This window comes from Schistocerca americana, chromosome 4 (genome assembly GCF_021461395.2).
Source record: "Schistocerca americana isolate TAMUIC-IGC-003095 chromosome 4, iqSchAmer2.1, whole genome shotgun sequence".
Taxonomy (NCBI): Eukaryota; Metazoa; Arthropoda; class Insecta; order Orthoptera; family Acrididae; genus Schistocerca; species Schistocerca americana.
This window is the reverse complement of record NC_060122.1, coordinates 61,396,633-61,419,792: the sequence shown is the minus strand read 5'-3', so window position 1 is coordinate 61,419,792 and position 23,160 is coordinate 61,396,633. Positions and strand designations below refer to the sequence as shown.

The window sequence follows — 23,160 nt, the reverse complement described above, 5'->3', positions numbered from 1 at the left end:
CTATGGGACTTAACTTCTGAGGTCATCAGTTCCCTAGAACTTAGAACTACTTAAACCTAACTAACTTAAGGACATCACACACATCCATCCCCGAGGAAGGATTCGAACCTGCGACCGTAGCGGTCACGCGGTTCCAGACTGTAGCGCCTAGAACCCCTCGGCAACCCTGGCCGGCCCAAATAGTTTCAAACCTAACACAAAATGCTGCTGTCCGTCAATGCATATCCATCTCAACTAGTTGCCAAGCGAAAATCGCTTTTGTGCTAAGGTCCCCGGTGAAACGTCATTTCTCACAGCAGAACATGAAGCTGCCCGTCTTCAGTGGGCTAAAAATAAAAAAAATAAACTGAGTTGTGGCTGGACGGATACCGATTTTACCTGTTTTAAAAAGATTTAAGACGAATGTGACCGCGGCACGCTGAGACGTTTAGGCCATAATCTGTGTGGACTGCGAACCTCTGTCCGAAGGTGGTTCTGTGATGTTTCGGGGAATATTTTTCGTACCTTCACCCACTCGTACAAGTTTCCTTGAACACCAACAAGAATTTTTTGCTGCATTCCACAGCTTCTCAGGAAGAAACTAGAATCTTTTTCAATTTTCAACGAACAATCCGAACTGTAAAAGAAAAAAAGGAAGTGTTGAAAATTTTCGTGACAGTTGCCACCGAAAGATAATACCAGCGATGAGGACCAACTGATTAAGTACAATCTTCGTCATTTACAGCTTAGCGGTGTGTTATGCAAACGATTCCTAATGAATCTTTGCCGTTTTATTTTGTACGCTTCATTTACATGTAACAAAACTCAGAGAAGGTACTAGATTAGATGGCATCAATGCCGAGTAAATAAAATATGGAGGAATCATTTTAGAATTTTGCTTCCTCCATTTTTTTAGATATGTAGTGAAAGAACTGCTCCGACCTAAAGAACTTAAAACAGTTAAACTTATTCTGTATTTAAAACATGCAGCAGGAAAGACACAGGAAATTATAGAGGAATAGTTTAGTAAATGCTGGCTATAAAATTTACGGAAAAATTCTTAATCAAAGATTACAAACTGTCGCTGATGCAGCAATCTCGGAAGAACAATCAGGCTTCAGAAAGGGACGTTCATGAAATGATTATATGTTTATAAGGAGAAAAAATACTGAAAAAGTCGGGAATTTGACTTCGAAACGTATTAAGAATTTATTGTTTATGAGAAAGCCTTCTTTCCGCGCTCCATACGAGATTGGAGTAATAGAGAATTGTGAAGGTTCTTCGATGAGCCCTGTGCCAGGCAGTTAAATGTGATTTGCAGAGTGTCCATGTGTATGTAGATGATGAGGTAAAACGACCACTTTTGTGGAAAATGTTGGAAATAAAGTGTGTTCCTAAACACATTATTAATCTACATTACGTTATAATGTATCAAAGTGCAATAATAGTTACAATTTCAGGTTCAAAAATCACAGTTGAAATTTTGATCAATCAAGGTGTTCGACAAGGGTGTACTCTATCGCCTACTTTATTTAATTCTTATATTGACGACCTAGTTACGATGTGGAAAGATGAAATAGAAATTAAAGTAGGATATAGTTTACCATTAAATTGTTATATGTTCATGACTGGATAATTCCACAGGAAATGAAATAACTTACAAAGAGCAGTAAGAGCATGAGGAAGTTTAAAAGTGCACAGAGGATGTTCCACTGAACACTTTGAGGCAGCTAACCTGGGGTCGGAGAAGCAAGCTTAAGGAGATAATAGGAATAAAATCACTTTACTGTGCACTTCTTTATCTAAATTAGTTACAGCTAACTGCTAACACCATCATTGACACAATGAACGTGCCATTTGTACTACATCTTACATAATGTACTGAATCTGACGTCCGTCAACAATGCAAGCATGACATCGGCGAACAAGATTCTGAATCAGGGTGATAAATATCCCTGGCGTGTTTCGAATCACATCACGCAGAGTTACAATTCTGGAATCTAATTCCAACTCCGTGTCCACTGGGGTCCCTTACAAAAGTGGCTTTAGATATCCCCATAGGAAGTAATTGGAGTATTCAGGCCAGATGGCCCCACAGGTCATGGAATACGACATCCCCTTCCAGTCTGGCGACCAGTAAACACAGCATTGAGATGGTTGTGGACATCCACACTGAAGTGAGGCGGTGCACCGTCATGTTGTATCCTTATTCTCTCACGAAGAGCCAAAGGTACGGTGTCCAATAACTGAGGTAGAACTCTTTGGGCGGCAGGTGGGCGTTCATACGGGCAGGTAGAAGATAGGGCCCATTGAGATTGTCGCCTACAGTACCGGCCCAGATATTTACGGCACAACGTACTTGACGGTTTTACTCTGTTACAGCTTGAATGCTTTCCTCATCCCACACTTGGGTATTCCTGCTGTTCGAAATACCACCACGACCAAATGAGGGTTGGCCAGTAAACAACACGATTTGGAGAAAATATGGTCGATCAATCCATTGTTGGAACAACACTGACGCAATACATCGCTTCGTGCAAAGTCAGTCACAAGCATTGCGTGGAGTCGTTTTGGGTTATGTGGGTGTAAGTGTTGTTCGTGGAGTACCCGCCACACGCTAGTACGTGCAGCACCCATTTCACGTGCACTACGACGAGTACTTGTAGTGGGGTCCGCTGCAACGCCTGAAAGCACCTCCTCTTCAAAACCGGGTGTGCGAGTGGTCCTCATGTTACCAGGTCTCTCGTTCCTTCTTTCCAGTGAGCCGGTCTTCCACATTTGTCGATCGACAGAAATAAACACTCGTCGTGACGAGTGATGTCTATCAGGAAATCGTTCCCTGTTCAGCCTTTCGGCAGCGAGAGTTTTGCAACGTGCTTCTGCATACACAGGATGCATGCAGTGAGTTCTGAAAAACTGTAACGGTACTGATCCATCGTACTGTACTGTATGTTTCTGAATAGCACTGAGTAATGAATGGATCTGTCGCTGATTCGTTGCACGCTCTGTCGTGGGACAATGTAAATACTCGTACAATACAGCAGAGCCACCTTGTGGATAGGTCAAGTAAACAAAACCTGCTTTATGATTTCCTAGTGATCTGGCTCATCCTCCCTGTTTCCTTGCAGGAAATAATGAATGTACACGTAAATAAACAGCAGAGTACGTGTACATCTGTACTCAAGTTAGTTGTAAATAAGCTGGAAAACAGTAATGCTAGGCGAAACGATAGACAAGTTTACTTCCATATCTCATTCGCTGGCTCCTTTGACCGAGGGTTCCCAACCAAAAATTGCTCAATGGAGCATTCTCTATGTCTTATTACATTTTTGTACGCTCTTATGGAAAAGCCCTGTATAGAGTGTGCCATAACGCGATACAGTACAACTGAACTTTATCACGAAGTAAGACAAAGATGGTGGCTTTGAAAGGAAAGAATCCAGTAAGATTGAAAATAAAAATCAGTGCGAAAATTTTAGAGCAACTATTCTACTTCATGAAATACTATAAAGTTAAGGCTTACCTGCTCTTGTATATGGTCTCGAATCATGGACAGTAACAAAACAAATGGCTCATACATGCAGCAAATTCGAAGTTCATGAGATACGTAACGACTGTAACAAAATAGGCAAAATAAGGGATGAAACAGTAATATAAGATTTAAAAATCTTTTCAGTTAATGATAAGATACGAGATTATAGAGTGAAATTGAATGATGATGTTGATAGAATAACAGAATACAGATTGCTGAAAAGGATAATGAATTATCAGCTTATTGGAAAAGAGGACTAAGTATACCTTGTAAGAGATGGATGGACGATGGATGGATGATAGAGACCGTAGCAGGTGGGTACAACACCTAATTTTTAGATGGAGAAGGTGACGATGATTTTGTACATTTCCTGAATAGTTGTCTGTAATTGACACTCCATACATGTACCGCGGCATCAGTTATTTATAAATATTATATATTTTTGACTGGTTTTACTATGCATATATGTAACACTTGTTAACAACGCTCTATATTGCTTGTACATTTATTACAGTTTACAAACATCCTTTTCTCCTGAAATTTTCCTGTATGGTTCAAATGATTCAAATGGCTCTGAGCACTATGAGACTTAACTTCTGAGGTCATCAGTCCCCTAGAACTTAGAACTACTTAAATGTAACTAACGTAAGGACATCACACACATCCATGCCCGAGGCAGGATTAGAACCTGCGACCGTAGCGGTCGTGCGATTCCAGACTGTAGCGCCTAGAACCGCTCGGCCACTCCGGCCGGCAAATTTTCCTGTATCCATGACACGTGTACAACAATTGCAAGACAGTGATATTTGACCGAAACCGGTCATACAGTAAAAAATAAATTAAATGGCAGTTAAGGTGTTACATGATGTCACTTCTGCGGTTAAACAGGATGTTTATTTCAACATTATCGGTGACCATACGTTCCGCTTCCTTCTGCACCTTCACAGTGAGTGTCGTTTGGACACTCCCGTCTTCACTGACCTGCACTCCCACTTTCGTAGTCTGACGAACACTCAGCCTCATTATCGCATCTCGACAGTTCTTAGTCCCTTAGAAAACGTCGGGGACTGTTTGGAACAGCGACTGGAACGTAGCACTCAACAAGCCCACAGTTGACAGCAACGCAGGACCTAAACATCAAGGAGTGCACTTAGTTCAGTCATCGTCATCTTCGTTTCCCTTCTATCCAACATCTGGTCGAGTTGGGGTATCAATAGTACTTCGCCACTTTGCTCGGTCTGTCCACCTTTCTTCTTCTACAATTTGGTTCCTTAGCAGGTTTCTCCTCCTTAGTTCAGTACGCCAGCCATATCTGAAGAAAATTATGGACCCATTCCTTGTCGAACTGAGGACCCAAGCTACAGCCGGCGAAGAGTTCTTAGAATGAGGCTGTATTGGCTAAGTTGACACGATCTCTTAAGGTCGCCTCCTGGTGGTCAATGTTTTGTCTCCTATTGTGACCGTGACTCCGCACACCTTATATACTTTGTAACAGAGACGAGAAAGAGTGGCGTCTGTTGACTGACGCCCGCGTGGAAACTCCCCCCGGGCACTTAACGCCTCCCCTTGTCGCACCCACGTCCTTGCTCCGCACTCCAGAACAGAAACACGTGTCGAAGGTGCGGCGGCGCGCGCTAAGTGTCTTACGCGGAGGCGTGTTTGCGGTTGCAGATGAGGCCGTGGGGGCGGGCGAGCGGCGGCCGCCTCCGCCTCCAGTAGCCGCGGCAGGATGCGGCTGCTGCTGCTGCCGCCGCTGCTGCTGCTGCTGCCGGGACCCGCGCAGCGCGCCTCCGCCATCGACAGGTGTAAGTACGCACTCGTCTCTCTACACTTTGTGACGAATGCTGAAAACAATTGCAGGTCCACCACAGGCTGTCAGGTTCTTTTATATATATAATGCCCCATATATATATATATATATATATATATATATATATATATATATATATATATATACTCCTGGAAATGGAAAAAAGAACACATTGACACTGGTGTGTCAGACCCACCATACTTGCTCCGGACACTGCGAGAGGGCTGTACAAGAAATGATCACACGCACGGCACAGCGGACACACCAGGAACCGCGGTGTTGGCCGTCGAATGGCGCTAGCTGCGCAGCATTTGTGCACCGCAGCCGTCAGTGTCAGCCAGTTTGCCGTGGCATACGGAGCTCCATCGCAGTCTTTAACACTGGTAGCATGCCGCGACAGCGTGGACGTGAACCGTATGTGCAACTGACGGACTTTGAGCGAGGGCGTATAGTGGGCATGCGGGAGGCCCGGTGGACGTACCGCCGAATTGTTTGGCGCCGTGCAGGTGAGCGCCACAATCAGGACTGCGTACGACCGAGGCACACAGGGCCAACACCCGGCATCATGGTGTGGGGAGCGATCTCCTACACTGGCCGTACACCACTGGTGATCGTCGAGGGGACACTGAATAGTGCACGGTACATCCAAACCGTCATCTAACCCATCGTTCTACCATTCCTAGACCGGCAAGGGAACTTGCTGTTCCAACAGGACAATGCACGTCCGCATGTATCCCGTGGCACCCAACGTGCTCTAGAAGGTGTAAGTCAACTACCCTGGCCAGCAAGATCTCCGGATCTGTCCCCCATTGAGCATGTTTGGGACTGGATGAAGCATCGTCTCACGCGGTCTGCACGTCCAGCACGAACGCTGGTCCAACTGAGGCGCCAGGTGGAAATGGCATGGCAAGCCGTTCCACAGGACTACATCCAGCATCTCTACGATCGTCTCCATGGGAGAATAGCAGCCTGCATTGCTGCGAAAGGTGGATATACACTGTACTAGTGCCGACATTGTGCATGCTCTGTTGCCTGTGTCTATGTGCCTGTAGTTCTGTCAGTGTGATCATGTGATGTATCTGACCCCAGGAATGTGTCAATAAAATTTCCCCTTCCTGGGACAATGAATTCACGGTGTTCTTATTTCAATTTTCCAGGAGTGTATATATATATATATATATATATATATATATATATATATATATAGGGTGAGTCACCTAACGTTAACGCTGGATATATTTCGTAAACCACGTCAAATACTGACGAATCGATTCCACAGACCGAACGTGAGGAGAGGGGCTAGTGTAATTGGTTAATACAAACCATAAAAAAATGCACGGAAGTACGTTTTTTAACACAAAGCTACGGTTTTTTAAATGGAACCATGTTAGTTTTGTTATCGTATCTGAACATATAAACAAATACGTAATCAGTGCCGTTGCATTGTAAAATGTTAATTACATCGGGAGATATTGTAACCTAAAGTTGACGCTTGAGTACCACTCCTCCGCTGTTCGATCGTGTGTATCGGAGAGCACCGAATTACGTAGGGATCCAAAGGGAACGGTGATGGACCTTAGGTACAGAAGAGACTGGAACAGCACATTGCGTCCACATGCTAACACCTTTTTATTGGTCTTTTTCACTGACGCACATGTACATTACCATGACGTCGAGGACGCATAAATTGACCAGCGCGTTCTCCTGATCTTACACCTCTGGACTTCTTTCTGTGTGGTACGTTAAAGGAGAATGTGTACCGTGATGTGCCTGCGGCGACATTACACCAGATGTACTGCGGCGTGTACGACATTCATTACGCCAGAGATTGCAATTGTGTGCAGCAAATGATGGCCACCACATTGAACATCTATTGGCCTGACATGTCGGGACACACTCTATTCCACTCCGTAATTGAAAACGAAAACCACGTGTGTACGTGTACCTCAAGCCTCATGGTAATGTACATGTGCGTCAGTGAAAAAGACCAATAAAAAGGTGTTAGCATGTGGACGTAATGTGCCGTTCCAGTCTCTTCTGTACCTAAGGTCCATCACCGCTCCCTTTGGATCCCTACGTAATTCGGTGTTCTCCTATACACACGATCGAACAGCGGAGGAGTGGTACTCAAGCGTCAACTTTAGGTTACAATATCTCCGGATGTAATTAACATTTTACAATGCAACAAACGGCACTGATTACGTATTTGTTTATATGTTCAGATGTGCTAACAAAACTAACGGGGTTCTATTTAAGAAAACGTAGGTTTGTGTTAAAAAACACACTCGCGTGCATTTTTTTATGGTTTGTATTAACCAATTACACTAGCCCCTCTCCTCACGTTCGGTCTGTGGAATCGATTCGTCAGTGTTTTATGTGGTTTACGAAATATATCCAGCGGTAATGTTAGGTGACTCACCCTATATATATATATATATATATATATATATATATATATATATATATATATATATATATATATATATGAGGGGCATTCAGTTGCTAACATAGAAACTTTTTTTTCCCCGAAAGCAGGTTGCTTTCATTCAGGGTTCCAATATACCATATTATTCCTTACTCTTTTGGCTACAGAACCCTATTTTTCAACACAATGTCCGTTCAATGCGACGGCCTTAGGCCACCTTCCAGGGAGGGCCTGCAGGCCTGCATGGTACCACTTTACTGGTCGACGTCGGAACCAGCGTCTTACAGTATCGCTGGATTCCACATCATCCACGTACTGCTTCCCACGGAGTGCATGCTTCATTCGGCTAAACAAATGGTCCTTCGTTTCTCTTGATGATCTTCTGTTAGGCGGACCCAGCGGACACAAATCATCGATTACACCAGTCGGTGGTCGAGTGTGTCAGCACTGCCAACAGAGACGTCAAGCTGTGTAGCGAAGTGTTTGATTGTGGTTCGTCGGTCACCTCGAATGAGAGTGTCAGTACGTTCAAACATTGCAGCAGACAGAACTGTGTGCGGGAGACCGGAGAGGTTTGGGCACCCTTCTCGCTATGATGTTAGACACCTCGCCCAACGACTTATCGTGCTTTTGTTCACTGCCAGAACTCCACAGGAGTTCTGCAAGGGCCTACAAATATCTGCAGTCTATTGCTGTTTCCTGAAAAGATACTCAACAACAGCTCTCTGAGCGGACCTCCGTTACAGAAGCCATTTTGAAGGCTGTGTATAACGTTGTCACCTAACACAGCTTCATGAAACTGTAGGGACTCAAGGGGGTTTTCATTCGAAATTGTTCGAAAAAAAAGTGTTTTGCTCTGATTATTGAACGCCACTTGTGTGTTGCTAAACTTTAATGGCCAATTCAGTTCTGTGCTCACTCCAAAATGCAGTTGCATGTGTTGTCACTTTACAGAACTACTCTAAATGGTCAGCCTTTGGAGCACCTTAACCGTCTTCCATTGCGACACAGAAGTCTGAAAATTGGCTCAAAGGTGGCTGCAATCATTCTCTGTAATGGTACAAAAGCGTAGCGCTCTGTGACGTCACCCCCGCGCTCGGAGACGATTGAAACCTGTCGGACCATCAAAATAGAGGGAAGAGGTGAGGAGTTAATGTGATGTGTGAGGTGGTTTTATGCTGTCACGACGACACCACATTTCACCAAAAGTCTACGCATAGCCACCATGGACGTGTGACACGATGAAAAGGTCATCACAACCTTCTTAGCCACGTTTAAGCCCTTTTTCCGACGGTCTTGCGATGGAGGTCACAACCGCGAGGTGCAGCGTCGACATTACGCTGTGTTCTTATGAGTGACCAAGGAAAGCGTTTCAGACACACAGCTGCTCAGTGTAGAGACGTAAAGGCCTCACAGGGTGGCATAAAAGGCGTCAGTGGAACCATTGGCCCCTTGCGGGGAATCTACACCTACATCTACATCTACAATTATAGTCCGCAAGCCACCCAACGGTGTGTGTCGGAGGGCACTTTACGTGCCACTGTCATTACCTCCTGTTCCAGTCGCGTATGGTTCGCGGGAAGAACGAATGCCGGGAAGCCTCCATGGGCGCTCGAATCTATCTAATTTTACATTCGTGACCTCCTCTGGAGGGGGAAGCAATATATTCGATACCTCATCCAGATTCGTCCCCATGCATTATGCGGTCGGAAACGACAGTTCAAAGTGCGACGGGCAATAGGACAACGATCTTGGCAATCTTTGACCCTGCCCCCCGGACGATTCAAAATTTCTTTAAGAACACCGTGAGCCCGCAGTTTCTTTGAACATGATCGCTCCCCTCTTTGACTGTAGCACGACCGCAGTTTTTGCTGAGGTGTATTGAGTGGAAGCACTAGGGACCGTTCAAAACCAATCGACAAAATTTGAACGTGATCCGAAACAACAAAGGGTTATGATTATTCATTCCTCCTGTTCCGTTCTCTACAATAGCGTACACTGATATACAGGTATACGTGACCAAAACGGCAATGGGTCCTGCACCCCTGTCACACCCCCGCAACACCCTCGATGCCCTCCTCGCATCGTAGTTGAGAAGTTTAAAAATGTACCTATACAGAGAGAGACATTCACTGATTTCGAGACGCTAACGTGACAGGCAACCATTTAGAGCTGTGTTGTTCTGAAGGTGGCTTGCTCGCACTCATAATCGTTGCAGCGTCGTCACAGGACCAAACACGTATAGGCAAATTTTTTGAATGATGCTGCCGCCATTTGACTGTAATAAATTTTATTTTATTGTTATACAATCCAGATATCGGCTGTAGGTCGTTTTCAAGTACAAAAAGTCATCTATATGTGCCTGAAAATGGTCCAAGGCCGAAGTTCGGATGCATGACAACAAAATAAAAATTGTGACAGTCAAATGGCGGCAGCATAATTCGATAAATTTACCGTGACTCCAGCCAGAGTAAAAATTTTCAAGTTTAGGTAAAGTACGGCAGAAATTACGACAACACAGATCAACAACCATTAACAGTAATTTACTGAGAGAGGTTATACATTAAGTAACAAGTGTGAAGTGGATGTGTGACAGAGTTACTAGCGCTGATGCGTCTGTGAAAACGTGTCAAATACTGAACCCAGTGAATTATGATTAACATAATCAGCAGATTGTCAAGTTGGGCACTTCTGGCCGGTGACTGTGGAGAAATCCGCATGGTGCCTTGAGGCACCATGTGGATGCTGTCGGACTACTCGTAACTGTTGGTACACTCTGAGCGTAGCCATGCGTCCAGTTAGATCAGCGTCTGGTTGATGGAAGTTCACTTTCGAACTAATGTTTTAGCGTTACATAAGTCGGAAGTATAACCTAGTAGATGTTGTGTTTGTTGTGGATTGGCAAGACAGCCAACCCACTATGAGAGGAAGCCGAAAGGCACGCGTTTTAGCTCACGCAGGCTGGCGTGAGGTCTGGAACAGGTCAAGGAAATGAGACTAACAAAAAACGTACGTAGCTGCTGGAATACTTAACCTTAATCCATAATTGATGAACATCGCTCTTGACGGTACATGTTTTACAGCATCAATAGTAACTGGTAATGGCGCCTTGCTAGGTCGTAGCAAATGACGTAACTGAAGGCTATGCTAACTATCGCCTCGGCAAATGAGAGCGTATTTTGTCAGTGAACCATCGCTAGCAAAGTCGGCTGTACAACTGGGGCGAGTGCTAGGAAGTTCTCTAGACCTGCCGTGTGGCGGCACTTGGTCTGCAATCACTGATAGTGGCGACACGCGGGTCCGACGTATACTAACGGACCGCGGCCGATTTAAAGGCTACCACCTAGCAAGTGTGGTGTCTGGCGGTGACACCACAGTGTTAGCTTTGTATGATGTGTGATCCTCTGTGTCGTCACCAACGAAGCTATCTGGAGAGTGACCTATAAAGACTTGAAGAGAGCCGCTAATCATACGAACCGCATTATGAAAAAATCGCGGCACAGTGAAGCTATTTTGGACAATTCATTAGAGTTTATGATCTCGTCATTAAACCAAAGACACTGGTGGTGTTTCTTCAAGCGTCTGTGGTAGCGAGAGAAATAATGTCAGACTTTCTTCCATTGTCACAACAAAAGTGATGTATAGACGAAACCAGTTGAATGTTTGCACTCACTCCGTCTACAGGCCACAAGCGCCCCATCGGGACCATTCGACCGCCGTGTCATCCTCAGATGAGGATGCGGATAGGAGGGGCGCGTAGTCAGCACACTGCTCTCCCGGTCGTTATGATGGTTTTCTGTGACCGGAGCCGCTATTATTCGGTCGAGTAGCTCATCAATTGGCATCACGAGGCTGAGTGCACTCCGAAAAATGGCAACAGCGCATGGCGGCCCAGACGGTGAGCCACCCAAGTACCGGCCACGCCCGACAGCGCTTAACTTTGGTGATCTGACGGGAATCGGTGTATCCACTGCTGCAAGGCCGTTGGCAGTTGAATGTTTGGCTGTGTACTTTAAACAACTGCATAGCAAAATTATATTTTGTAAGTTTCGGCTGTCAAGAAGAAGGCACTGTTAGCAACAAGATAAGAATGAAGATCATCTCAGGAACTCAACTGTTGAAACAGAAATCTCTACATTTACAATATATTCTGATGAGCCAAAACATTATCACAGCCTGCTTAATTGCTTGTTTATCCGTCTTTGGAACGAAAGACATCACTAATTCTGCGTATCAGGGATCCGACAGTTTGTTGGTAGGTTTGTGGAGGTATGTGGCGTTAGATGTCTAAGCACAGGTCATATAATTCGCGTAAGTAATGGGCCGGTGATTTGCGTACGCGCTGATGGCGCCCGATAGCGACCCAGATGGGTTCTATAGGCTTTACGTCAGGCGAAATTGGTCGCCGAGGCATCAACGTTAGTTCACTACGAAGCTCCTCAAACTGCTGTAGCACGGTTCTGGCTCCGAGAGACGGATAGTTATACGGCTGAAAGATGACATCGCCGTCGGGAAAGACATCAAGCATGAAGGGGTGCAGGTGGTTCGTAGCTGTCAGCTTGTCTTCGATTACTACCACAGGTCCCATGCAAGCGCATTAGAATGTCTCCCATAACATAATACTGTTCCTACCATCCTTCGTTGGTGGCGCGCTGCACGTTCCTAGCTTCCGTCCAACTAAAAGACGGCGTCTGTGGAGACGACTAGCGACCTAGTGTAGCAAAAATGTAATTCACCCGAAGGGCTGAACGTTTACACTGATAGACGGTCGAATCCCGATGGGGCCGTGCCCACTGCAGTCGTAATTGATGATGTCGTTGTGTCAACACGTGTAAACGTAGGGGTAGTCTGTTCCGGACCTCCACGTTCAACAATGTACGAGGTACGGCGTTCTCCAAAACACTTTTGCGTGCATCAAGACGGAGCTCTTTCGGCAGAGATGCCACAGATCGCCATCAATATTATTTCACAGAGCAGACAAGCCTGCGAACCCAACGTTCTATGAAGTGTTGTGGACATTCAACCATTTAGCGGCTAGTGGTAGTTTCTGTCCTTCTACAACTTTCTTTGGATACTCACGACAGTATCACATAAAAATTCGACCAACCTCGCCGTTTTCTACGTGATAACAATCAGCCCCTTGTCAAAGCCGGTTATCTCAGTGGTTTCCGCATTTCCAGCCCGTATCTTCGCTTGGGCGATCCCCCGTCCATGTCTGCTCCGCTTACATAATTTTGCTACCGCGTTGGGTGCCCGCAACGCTACCAGGCGGCGTCCGACGTCGCGGTGATCAGTGTGGTTGCTGCATTACGGACGCAGTGTATTTTGTATAGTTCTTCTTGTGTGGTACAAACCTGTTATTTAACGCGATTAAAACCCATAAACTGTTTGCTGTATAGGCTGCGGCTGGGTTTTAGTATTCTTAGGTCTGTTACTATTGTGATTGGCTGGTGATTGTTGGCTAGAAAGTGGTCAGCAAATGTGCTATGGGAGCTGTTGCTTTTTGGGGCTCTGAAATGTTCTGACTATCTTTTTTTGAAGTTTCTGCATGTTTGTCCCATGTACACTGACTGGTAGGTGTTGCATATGACAAACTACCTGTAGTAATTAACACACAAGTGATCCAGAAAATTCAAGCACACCAAATGTAAAGAACACATAAAAACGAAAAGCCACTGATGATGGCACAGTGGTGCCGAAACATGTTTCGGTACTCAGAAAAAATTTGTTTTACGTAACTGGCGCACCTCACATCCAACAATTTTAATTTGATAGCCTGAGAAAAATAAACAGACTACGTTAAAATTTCTAAATACCAGCAAGCGGTACAAATTAGGGATCTGGTTTCCTAGTGGGTTCATAAATTCTACCATCCTTAATAACTATGTCACTGAGCGTAAAGATATATACTAGTCTCAGTTTAAGAAAATAGTCCATATTTTCGTTCTTCTATCATTATATGCAGGAATTGCAATGTAATGTGTTTCCTCGTTTCTCCATCCCTGCACACACTGTATCAGTCCACATTTTGCGTTTCATGAATCTGATCGTTTCTTTAATTCCATCTTTCTCGCACAGGTTGATGTTCAATTCCTCCGTTTTACGAACGAATTTCTGTGGTGGCTTCCTTGCAGAGTCTGCAACACACTTCCTTCTCATAGGTGGAGCTATTGTTGTAGACTTCTCCTTTGCTTCGGTTGTCTATTTTTCCTTTTTGTTTGCATGTGCTGCATTTTAGTTAAGACCCTCCTTGGTTAGCCTTAAAGTTTTACTTCGAGCTTTCATCATTTCCCCCGGATTAGTCGATATATAATGAATGGGCACTTTCAGCCCACTTTTTGCCGACGGTGGTTTCCTCTGCACTGAAATAGTTTAGTTCTGCAGTGTTTAATGCAAGTTATCTTGAGGCCGACTTACCTTTTCAAATGTAAGAATATGTTGTTCCAATTAGTTCTGAACTTCATTAGCAAACACTTAACTGCAACAAAAAATTTTAAATTCCTGTTTGCATATTTGTTTTTATTTGCAGCATGCTTCTCTATTCTAGGTTTGGTGTGCGTACTGTAAGACCTTCAGTATACACACCATCAGATTATTTGACTTGTCGCTCTAAGGAAGTGGGCGAGTGTCAGCAATATGTCTCGTGGTCTTATCGTGGCGCGTTTATCTTCTGCCATTAGGTCAGACGATAGAAATGCCACTTGCACGCCTCGAGTAGCAGATTGACAGTGACCAACTTTAAACAGAATTTAATTAATTTTCACACACATTTATTAAAATAAAAACAAGCATAAACATTACTTGGTTCGGGATGCTATTTACAATTGACAATCTGAAGTTCCTTTGGTATTGTTATGTTAATCTCATTCTCACATATATCTCTGATACTTAACAAAGTGTCTATACATTTATCTTCATGGCTATGGACAGTAATATGGTAATCTTATTAGGCGCAGACTGAAACTTGACTACAGACTGGTACAGACAAATGTAGAACTTGTACAGACTGTTGCAGACAAATGCAGACTGACTAATCGGAGGTCTGTACACTTGTTATAATACCTCAAGCGTTCAGGTATCACTGCGCGAGTGTGATCCACGAGGAGAAAAGGTTCTACGTTAGCATCAATCTCATTGGCTGCGTTACATATTAATACGCGGATCGGCGGAAGCAGAATTTGGTCCGTCTCTAAGACAGCGCCATCTCGTAGTGCGGAGACGGACGAGCGCTTCGCCTGCGCTGTTGTGCTTAGTGGGGCGCGCTCTAGTGGGAAAGTTGTGTACGCGCTGACTGTGCGGAACTATGTACACAACAGTAGGCTTAGGCATATTCATTTAATCTTTATTCTCATTTAGATGTAGTGTTACAGTCTAATATAATTCATCTGTGCCTCCATTTCCACGAAAGCTCTTGTTTCCACAATCTAATTCAAAATAGTTATTTAATTTATAACTTACGATAAAGATCGAATAACAAATTTCACCGCATCACTTTTAAACGTTACGAGACACTATTAATGCTAAGCGATTTTTCTAAAGCTTGCCTTACATGCAAGTTTGTTAAATTATACCTATATAATATTAGACACTAACAGTGGTACATTACATGCAAAGATGTCATTTTCTCTTCTTTATTTTCTTACAAACGGACCACAAACAATACCATACCATGACTGAAAAGTGAAGTTTTTCATCTGTATTCACAGATAAAAAAATCATTACGTTGCCATTTATCTTACAACAGTAACTCCTTTGTTCACATACAAAAAAGACTGGATAAAAACTATGGCAATATCAAAGCTGCCACCAGACAATCAGGTCCTCAACAGACAGAACACATAAATGAATAAGATCTCCAGGAAGTGCATAGTTCACGTTCGCCTCACTGAATGTCAGACAGTACAAGCGATTCCTAAATATAGGGAACTCTCCGCTATTTGGGGTATTCAGAAATTCCCGTTATAAACTTTTTGGACTTGGAGAGGTAAGTGGATACATAGTATTTTGAGTAGGAACCAAAATCCGGAAACGCAACATTTCCGCTATACAGCCGTTTGAAAACATGTTTGCTAGGTAGTTATGCAAAAGGGTTGTCATAGTGGAGGGTGGTTTCGTCGGATCGACTGATGTCATTTGACGTTCATCCTACCTCTCTGAGTTCCTTCGAGCCACTTTCACGTCTCTGTGAGTGTTAGAGCAGCATTAATGAGTACAATCTTGGAAAATACACCAACAACATTTTTCTGAATAGCAAAGCTCGCGGTAATGGACGAGCAACTCTTCGGCTTTATCAAGATAATTCTCCGCAATTTCCGACTCCATTGCACACCCTTTTCGCCATAATTACTCAATTGCTTCGAGAAAGGGATCCTTTCACCGTCAGCAGGCGTGACTGTGGTATTCCAAGGGAAGGCCGCTCACCCGAACTGGAAGAGGCCGTACCGCGTCATGTTGAAGAGAACCCGTCAACGAATACATGAGCAATTGCTTTGGCTGTCAGTGACTGGAATGGTAAAAAATTTATGTATTGGGTCACAACTAATGAATTACTTGTAAAAGTGATCCCGTTACTAATATGTTTTCAAACGGTTGTAGCACAGAAACGTTACGCTTTCGGACATGGGTTCCAGTTCAAAATATTATTTGCTCACTCCCCTCTACAAGTCCTAGAAGTGTGTAATGGGATTTTCCGAACAGAATGTATTCACTGTAAGCCACGGTACAGTGCAGTCTTTATTCATATTTGTTTGTCTCATCGTTCCAGCCACTTGTGAACTGTAATATCTTCTTTACTAATTCCATACATACTTCCCTACTTCCTGATCCACTGGGAATTGTGTCTTTCTGTTCTCTTGGGAAGTAAGGATCTCATTTTAAACCATTTATCAGTTGCACATTTTAAACAGTCCACAGAAAGCTAGCCTTCTTTTCTTCATTGCGGATGAGATCTTTCAAACATAATTCCTTTTTTGACGTCATTCCTTGTTTGTCTTCAAGTAAAATGTTAACTCATCTGCTGTTACGTTTTCTTTGCGCCCCTATACCTCCCGTAAAAAATTTTGTTTCTTTTGCCTCTCACTACGGCACCGTAGTGTCTGTACTACAGCGTGGTTAGAAGGGGGTTAGATTTTTGAGTATTCTGACATAATTCGAAGGCAATCTCTATTTTTCTTGCTCTTTCTTCGACTGCTGCTGTTCATAGATGTTCATTTTTTATTGCACAAATGCTCTACTCTTGCTATCTATGCTAAACACTTTCAACACATTTATTAACATTCTTTAAGTTGCCTTTCACAGCTTGGGTGAAAGACATTTTTATGGACACCACAAAAATGGACACATTCTTCAGCTTTAATGTCTGCCAGATGATAAACAAATTCCAGAATGAGATTTTCACTCTGGAGCTCAGTGTGCGCTGATATGAAACTTCTTGGCAGATTAAAACTATGTGCCGGATCGAGACTCCAACTCGCGACCTTTGTCTTTCGCGGGCAAGTGCTCTACCAACTGAGCCACCCAAGGACGTCTCACGCCCCCTCCTCACAGCTTTAGTTCTTCTGTAAAGTTTGGAAGGTAGGAGACGAGGTATTGGCGGAAGTAAAGCTGTGTGGACTGAGCGTGAGTCGAGCTTGGGTAGCTCAGCTGGTAGAGCACTTGCCCGCGAAATGCAAAGGTCCCGATTTCGAGTCTCGGTCCGGCACACAGTTTTAATCTTCCAGGAAGTTTGATAAACAAGTTGCCTAACCACTTGCATCGCTATTAGGTGACTTGGTAGTGTACATAAAATGGAAGTGTGTCCCAATGTATGGAGTCATATGCGTTGTTAATATCAACAGATGCCTCTGTCATCTAATTTATTGCAAACATTTTGATATTGATCAAGGTATTCATGGTAAAAACGTAAATTTCGTGTGACGAAGGCCTCCCGTCGGATAGACCGTTCGCCGGGTGCAAGTCTTTCGAGGTGACGCCACTTCAGCGACTTGCGCGTCGATGGGGATGAAATGATGATGATTAGGGCAGCGCAACATCCAGTTCCTGAATGGAGAAAAATTTCCGACCCAGCCGGGAATCGAACCCGGTCCCTTAGGAGTGACATTCTGTCGCGCTGACCACTTTTTCCCCCCTTGTTCGGCTTCATGTTGTTTTGTAAGCCAGACGCTTTAACCACTTTTGCTAACATAAAGGAGGTAAATATTATTGCTTAATGTTATTTAAAGGAAATTAATCTTCCTCTTGAGAGTGAAAAAACATATATAGTAAATTAAAGTGAACGTGAAGTTTCTCATCTTCATAAGAAACATAAAATCTTGTATCCTCTTGAAATTAAAACGTTTTTAGATAAAACTTCTCTTCTTATCACATAGGTGATTGACACTGAAATAAAATAAATTTTTGTCAAATTTGTTCATGATGATTTGGTCTTGTGCTTCTTACCACGGACTATGTTTGTTTTCTGAAATGTCTCATAAAAGGAACCAATACATTCTTGTTACAGGTATCTGTAACCCACTCAGCTACCGGGAGCGGGCGGTCTTAATGGTGAAATTCTGTTACCTATAGTAATGAATAAACATTCTTACTGTGTGTAGTGGCCGTAAAATATTAATACAACTTAATTCGACAGATCCTTGTATCAAGGAAAGTTAAGTCGAAAAGAAAGTAAACGATGTAGAAGGAAGTGACGCTTGAAGTTCCAGAAGGTCAAAAGTTAAGCGTGTATTAGAGGATGCAAGCAGTGAGACTTGATAATGCTCGTAAAGTGAGCAAGTTCAGAATATTTCACATGACATAGGCCACGGCAGCACAGGTATCCAGAGGAAATGTTCCACCTGTAGCCGGTAACTTCTGAAAGACTCCGTGGCAGTACTGCAGGACGGGACGATGAATTCGGTAGAGTTCAGCTGACTGAAACGATGTCAGAGTCCAGCGGCAGTGATTGTGGAAAGACGGCGACATAGCGCTCGACGTGGCTGCCTGTGGACGTCCGACTTTCAGCTACCCCACCCTACCCTACGATTGTGTGGACAGTTTAGTGGTTCGCCACGAGGCCGCTTTGCGTGTCTGGCGGCCACGTGGCGCAGTTTCCGCCGAAAGTGGCTGAGCCACTGAACCTGCATTGCCCATACTATCTGCCGTCGATAAGCCTTTGTCCATTCACGGCAAAGATGCGCGCGTGAAATTCGGATCAATGCATCAAGTCCTTTTCTTCGTCCTGCATGGCAGCTTCATTTCATACAAAAAATAAATTGTTGCAAAAACGCATTTTAGGTACCAACTGTTTTTATTGTATCTTAATAGCTATCGGTTTATGTCATGGTCCAGTTTTTATTGCACCTTCATATCTACCCGTTTCGGCCGTGGAGCATCTTTACTGTGTATTTGCCAAAAGTAAAAAATGGAACAAATAATAGGTACGAAAAAATATGAAATAGAGAATTCGTAATAAGCACGTATGCATAATGTGTTCATCAATGCTTACAAGGCAAAAATAGATCAACTAAACCAGTAGATCATTTCCTTTTCTGGCTGATAGAAAATTCAAAACTTCATAATAGGTGTAAGGAAAGACCATAACATGTCCACAAAAGCCTAATAGAGTTATGCTTAACGTAACAACAGTTAACGATATAATGAACAAAAGAATGAGAAACCAAAGATGTAAGGGATATACAGAGTCTCTGTAGTAAATGTAAAGGACCATATCAAAACTCATTCTATCAATATATATCAAAGTTCACATATAAAACGAGTTGACAGCTGGTGAGAACTAGATAAGACTTCTACGTCGACATAAAATGTAAACAAAGATGAAACTGATGTTATAGTGTAGAGAGCGGTACTAGTCACATACGATAAAAGTGTTATAGCGGTGAAAACATAAATAATGAACTAGTAGTATAGTCTCCATACTATATTCGAAAATGAGTGTAAATGAAATAATAGCATTATTAATGACAATGCTTGTAGGTAATATCTATACCAAACTACAATCTTGAACTACAAGTATATAAATAGGTTAACAACAAGTAAAAAGAAAATATATGCAGTCATTCTCATGTATCTTCCCCGTTTAAGTCGTTCAGTTGAAACTTCTACTTAGGTACACATATCACACTTCCTTGTCTGTTTCTGGACTTACCGGACAGCATTAACAGTTATAAATATTTTTCATGCATGTTTTATTCTAAAGTTTCGGTTAGGTGAAATCCAACAACTGTTTAGTGTGAATTTTAATCCATAGCTGTTTTTATTTGTACCTAAATATCTACCACGTTCTGCCGTGGGCCATCTGTGCAGTATATCTACCGAAAGAAAAAATGGAACAAATACTGTACACGAAAAAAATATAAAATACAAAATTCGTAGTAAGTGCACGAGCATAATCTCTTTATGAAATCTTACATAGCAAAAACACAGGAAGTGAATACGTAGAGAATTTCCTTCTCTGGCCGATAGAAAATCAAAAACGTTGTAATAGATATAAGAAAAGACCACAGCATGTCCTACAAAAGTTAACGATGTACTGTACAAAAACAAAGAGATTAGGCCCATACAGTGTAGGCTCTGTGGTATATGTCAAAGACCATATCAAAATACATTCTGTCGATTTATATCAAAGTTTATATCTGGAATGAGTTGACAGATGGTAAGAGGTAGATAGAATATCTTTGGAAGACACCTACGAACACATAAAACCTAACTAGGGTGAAACTGAGGGCACAGTGTAGAGAGCAGTACAAGTCATACGCAGTAACAGAATTACAGCCATGAAAACATAAGTAATGAACTAGTAGCGTATTCACCAAACAAAAATAGGAAAATAGTGCAAATAAAACAGTTTCATCTGCAGAAGTTGAACGAATGTCTGGATACTTCCAGGACGATGGAGAAACGGTACACACCGGATTGACAACCTTGCCGCGAATGCATGAGGTATTTGGCGAAGCGAAAATAGTCAACGGAGGCAGCGCAATCTCCTGGCCACATCGATCGTCTGAGATTTGTACCTGTCGGTCAAACCAAACGATCTTGTGTGCTCAGATAATCCTCCCACACAGGGACGACTACAGCAGAAGCTCAGTGAAAAGAAATTGGCTGCGTCCTTTCCCGAGCAACTATAGCAGCATTTTGATAAATACACCAAACCTAAATCTTTATTGCAGTACAGGAACGTAAAGGCCTCTCCCCCTTAAAGCGACTCCATTGCTTTAGTAGTAGCGCACCGTCTCTCGATTATTTCAGTTGCAACACACGTTTCAGCAGTGTGTATGTGTGTCGCTATTAATAGCTTCTAACCATGTGGTTCACGTCTTGTACGCATTGCTGTCATGATTACATATGGACGCAACTCTTCGAGTTTGTGCGTGATCTAATTTCAAAGGAGTTTTCACGAATACATGAAAATGAAATTTTTATTAGTTTGTGTACGTACAGCGTGTTCGGAAATTCCCGCTACAAACTTTTATGACTTGTAGACTGGAGTAAGTAGATAATATATTGAATTGGAATCCATGTCCCTGTGCTACAACCATTTGAAAACGTATTGGCAGCGCGATCACTTTTACAAGTAATTGATTAGGTGTGACACAGTACATCACTTGTTTGACAACTCCACTCGTTAACAGGCAAATAAATTGCTCGTGTCCTCGTTGAAAGGTTCTCTTCAACATGACGTGGTACGGCCTCCTCCAGTCCGGGTGTGCGGTGTCCCCTTGGAGCCCCACAGTCACGCCTGCTGTGGGTTAAGGTACGCTTTCTCGAAGCCGTTGCGGGTAACTATCCGTTGTGGAGAACTACCTTGATAAAGGGGACGAGCAGCTCTTCCACTACCGTGAGTTTCGCGATTCACAAGGCTCATGCTGATGTATCTGCAAAACGTGCACTCAACAGTGGTGCTCTAGCACTCACAGACACATGAATGAGGCTCAACCGAAGTCAGAGAGGCAGAACAGGCGTCAAACATCAGCCGATCCAACGTAACCACCCACCACTACGACCGCCCTGTTCGGTACCATCCTAACGAACATATTTTCAAACGGCTGTACCACGGAAATGGTATGTTTACACAAGTAGGTTCCTGTCAAAGTGTAATGTACTCACTCCCCTCTGTGAGTCCTAGAAGTTTCTAACGCGAATTTCCGAACACACCTCAGTATTACAGCCTGGTGTAATATCGGACAGCATGGTTTGGAGGGTAGAGAGGTTAACATGGGAAACGCGAGCTCCAGAGTTCGACCACCAGCAGGATTATCGTTTTACTTTTAATGAAACGAATGGGAGAAAAACATCTGCATTTGTTGTTGTCTAAACGTTTATGTACGAATCTCATGTAGGTAACGAAATCTTAAAACTTTTGTTTCCATAAAAGCCATTGGCATTGGCCACAAGCGCTTACATTTATTCCAACGGCTACGGTATCCGTAACGTTCAATAACTGCTTGTGACAGCACCCGACAAAGGTCTAACGTTGCCTACATCTTTGGTCATAACTATGGAAAGTCGATAAACTCGATACGCAGTCAGTAGCCACACATGTAACAAATATAGGGAAAACTGATATCTCGCTACGGTCGCAGGTTCGAATCCTGCCTCGGGCATGGATGTGTGTGATGTCCTTAGGTTAGTTAGGTTTAATTAGTTCTGAGTTCTAGGCGACTGATGACCTCAGAAGTTGAGTCGCATAGTGCTCAGAGCCAGCCAAAACTGATATCTGTTAGGCCGTTAATGTAACAACATAATTTTCAGGAGCGAAGCGTTACACTAATTCTGCACAGTAGCTGCTCAAACGTCGTCCTTTAGCCTGACTGCACCCATTCCAAAGCTGCGTCATGGAGTCTGCAAGCTTTCCGAAATCTAATTTTCCCTAATTTCATCAAAAGCTACAATTATTTTCACAAAAAGGTCTTCGATTGCGTCTACCAGGGTCGCGGAGACGAGTTTCTTCAGGTACCCCCACAATAAAAATTTAATGTTGTCAGATTTGGCGAAGGCTCTGGCCAGGGAACTGGATATCTTTCGCCAATTCACGTCTGAGGATACAATGCATCTAAATGTTCACGCACCTCACCAGCAAAGTACGGCGGTTCGCCGTCCTACACGGACCGCCAAAACAACGTCTTCTGAATACAACGGAAGGACGTTTTAATGGAATGCTAAATACATCTTCCCATTTAAATGGAGAGGAAGAAGGACGAGATCTAAAAACAATCACCTACGACACCTGCCCAAATGTATACGCTAAACCAACGCTGTTAGAATTTAACATAAGCGCCATACGGATTTGCGTCCGTCCAAATGTGGCTGTTTCGGGAGTTGAATACTCCTTCTCTGGTGAAGCATGCCTCTTCTGTATACCACACCATCCTTTCGAAACGAGGATAATCGTTACATTGATTTAAGGACCACGTTGAA

General features: G+C 43.3%; 1 protein-coding gene across 1 annotated transcript in view; it reads left to right on the top strand.

Moving 5' to 3' along the window:
* Window positions 1-5,254: 5,254 nt before the first annotated feature.
* The window catches only part of LOC124613048 (discoidin domain-containing receptor 2-like), a 116,565-nt gene continuing 98,659 nt past the window's right edge, over window positions 5,255-23,160 (top strand). The window contains exon 1 of the mRNA XM_047141623.1: window positions 5,255-5,316. The gene's annotated coding sequence lies outside the window, so the exon portion shown is untranslated. The remainder of the gene's footprint in view (window positions 5,317-23,160) is intronic.